The sequence below is a fragment of the Protobothrops mucrosquamatus genome, unplaced genomic scaffold, assembly GCF_001527695.2.
Source record: "Protobothrops mucrosquamatus isolate PMUCROS unplaced genomic scaffold, P.Mucros_1.0 scaffold4908, whole genome shotgun sequence".
Taxonomy (NCBI): Eukaryota; Metazoa; Chordata; class Lepidosauria; order Squamata; family Viperidae; genus Protobothrops; species Protobothrops mucrosquamatus.
In genome coordinates, this window is record NW_015390794.1 from 9,672 (window position 1) to 13,146 (window position 3,475).

The 3,475-nt window shown below is 43.1% G+C and overlaps 1 pseudogene; it reads left to right on the plus strand.

Moving 5' to 3' along the window:
• Nucleotides 1-407: 407 nt before the first annotated feature.
• On the plus strand, nt 408-1,071 carry LOC107299431 (annotated as a pseudogene).
• Nucleotides 1,072-3,475: the final 2,404 nt, after the last annotated feature.

Genomic DNA, 3,475 nt, shown 5'->3' on the forward strand with positions numbered 1-3,475 from the left:
TCCCCCCCCGCCTTTTATCCACAATTGAGGGTGGGGCTCCGTTAGCAGTGGTGACTCTTCTGCCCCAAAGGGGTCTCAGCCTTTCCATCTGGGGGCTGGCGGATGGGCAGGCTCCGCCCCTGTCCTTGGCTGTGACAGCTCCATTCCTTCGTTGGAGCTTCCAATGGCCCTGATGCTGGGCCCAGTGCCCATTCCTGTGCTTCTTCCTCTGAGTCAGCCACTGAGTCCTCTGGCGGATGACAGACCACAACATCAGGAAGCAGTCATTGCATCAATAGTGGATGGGAAGGCCCACGAGCCCCTCGCATCCTCACCTGCCACTGCTGGGGTTCCTGCTGCCATCATTGCCCACTGCCTTGGCCGTTCCCACCTGGTTGGAGCAGGCCAACGGTGGCAGTTACTGGGATAACAACTGGGACAGGAGAGAACCCTTGGCTACCATGAACTTGAGGAAAAATGAAGAGACCAGTGAACAGGAGGCATCCTCTTGCTTAGCCCGCAATAAAACAAAACCTGCCAGGCATTTATTCCTCATACACCATTCTCAGCACAATCTGGATTGGAAACAGGATACGGATGGAGTCTTAACCAAGCTGGGCTGTGATCAAGCTATGTCTGGGGCTGAAATTTGATAAAATTGTCCCTTCTTCAATGACCAGAGCAACGGGAACAACCAACATTATTAGCAAACATCTTCCTGAGGTGACCAAGCTGAGCACGGATCTCCTGCGTGAAGGAGCTCCCATTGAACCCAATCCTCCCAGTTCTCACTGGAAACCCGAAGCTGTATATTACAAAGATGGCACTTGCATTGAGGCCACCTTCCGAAACTACATCCACAGAGCTGGTGTCAAGGAGGAAGAGGACAGCTGCAAAATCTTCATTTGTCACGCGAACGTTATTTGCTATATTGTCTGCAGAGCATTACAATTCCCTCCGGAAGATTGGCTTCGAATATCCCTCAATAACGGGAACATCACCCACCTGGTGATCTGCCCCAATGGTAACGTGGCCCTGCACCTTCTTTGTGACACGGGGGTTTATCCACCAGAGAAGATCACCCGCAACTGACTCATGTGAATGAGGATGGTCTCCAACCAAGAAGACAAAGATACTTTCAAAATGTTGGCCGACACTTTCCTTCAAAAGCTGCAGGCTTTCTCGACTTTGTTGGTCTCAAGACTATTTATTACATGTTAAGATTTGCACTAATAGATCATGGCGTGCAATATTGACTGTTGAAAGAATTGGAAAGGATTCACCTTCTTCGTGGCTTCAAAACAACGATGGTGGCCTCTCACCAAAACCTATCCAAGGATATATTTTTTTTCTTTTCTTTCATATTTTATGGCGGGGAAAAAATGACAGAAATACTGTGAAGTCCAGTGAGACATGTTGGGTACTGAAATCAGTGTAAAGCCAGAAGCCTCCAGAAGCCACCAGATCCACCAGATCCAGTAATTCTGAAGATGAGAGAAACAAACTCTTAAAAGTAATGTCTTTTCTTATTATGTAGCTCCAATTTGCAAACGGGCACTGAAAATATACTTTAAAAAACACCAGAGGCGGCATCTGTAGTTAATAAGAGTTATCATCCAAAGCAGTGCCTGAACAAAAGCAAACAATTGTCTACTCTCTTCTCTCTTCAAGCCCTGTCTAGTGACTTGGTTTTTTATTTGAGATTTTTTGCTACAAGGGTCTAGTCCTAAAAATAAATAAATAAACCCCAAACAGGAGCCTTTCTTAGCTTTCTCTGCCATTAATGACTGTTACAGGTTACTATTTATCTCTTGATCCCACTAAAGAACCGTCATATTAGAAGTAAGAATAAGCTATTCTGTTTCTCTAGCACTCAGAGGTCTTTCTGTACTTACTTCTTAGAGCGAAATATACTTTTTACGTGGAGGGGGGAGGGAGAGAAGCTGAGACCTTGGCCAATAACTGCCACTTCTAAACAGATTCCGTGCTTCTTGTGAATCTTGTTATTTTGCTGCTTGTGGGATTGCAGGTGGTTGGGGTTATTCTGTGGTCAGAGAAGACACTAGTGGATCTATGTCAATCAGTGTGGAAAATATAAGTTATTTCTATTTGTCTTTGTATGTTTATGGAAAAAAAAATTGAATTGATTTTCACTCGAGCCTGTTGTATTGCAGGCTGACTCTGCCCACAGTCTGGAGTTCAATCCTGATGGGGCTTCAGGTTGACTCAGCCTTCCATCCTTTCAAGGTCAGTAAAATGAGGACCCAGACCCAGATTGTTGGGGGCAAGAGGATGACTCTGTAAACCGCTTAGAGAAGGCAGTAAAGCACTATGAGGCAGTATGTAAGTCTAAGTGCTATTGCTATTGCTACTAAGGATAATTTCCTCTGCCAAATCCCAGTGCTGTTTCCAATAACCAGGTTCCAAAAAGTTGAAAATAGCCACTCTATGCCATTCTAACTGCTTAAACCTCCTTTGAAAAGATAGAATCAGAAATTCCCCAAATAGTAAATCCCATTTAATTCAAAGGGAGTATAAACCCACCTGAAATAAGTTATTATTCTAATTCCTAGATCTTGAAACCACCAATCCACAGCGTTTTCAGTTTTTTGGTCCATATCCAACTAATTACTGTCTCAAAGCACCTAGCCAATATCTACTTAGCTTGACCTCATTCTGAGAGAATGTGTGAAACATTAGCATATAGATGGCGGTACATCCAATGGCTTCATAATGACTAAGGATAAGCACCTTTCCAGGAAGAAACACGTTAGACCCTTGAAAGTGTGTAGTAAGAAGTTGCCAGATTGCTCTCTGGGAATCCTTAATTCTTGCCCTATTACTTCCGATTATGAGGTCGCTCTGAGTGGATTAGCTGGTTAATGATATCAAAGGCTAATCAAAGAGAGTTGGTCTATTGGGAGAATTCCAGTTCACTGCCAAGCTGAAGTCTGACTCCAGGTGGAAATAAGTCTACTTTGTCCATTGCTTCTACGTGCAGCTAAGAATACATACAGAATTCTAAAATTTTCATTCATTCATTTATTCATTCATTCATTTGGTTTTTATGGTCACCCAGTTCTCAGGAAGCACTCTGGGCAACTTACAATTTGAAGAATTAAGAACCAGATAATTAAAACTAAAATGAAACATAATCTTGAAGAGTGTAACATAGCTCCCTTCAGAAAAATGAAAATCAACAATAAGAAAATAACAAAATAACCAACACAGCAATAATAAAAGTAACCGAGGCTAACCCAACACATATTTAAGAGTGCTAGATTCTACACAGCCTCATTTCATGGTCTGGAAAAATAGGAAGAGGAAGATTTAAATGTGGATTTCTTGGTGCTCACTGAGCTTGGTTGTTTTCTTGGAGATATTTTTTACTCAACAAGGAACATGATCAGGACTAGAAGGGAATGGGGTTTGCAGGGTAGGAGGTGAAGGTGTGGGTGGTGGAAGAGGAGGAGGAGGAGGAAGTGAAAGAGAAAGA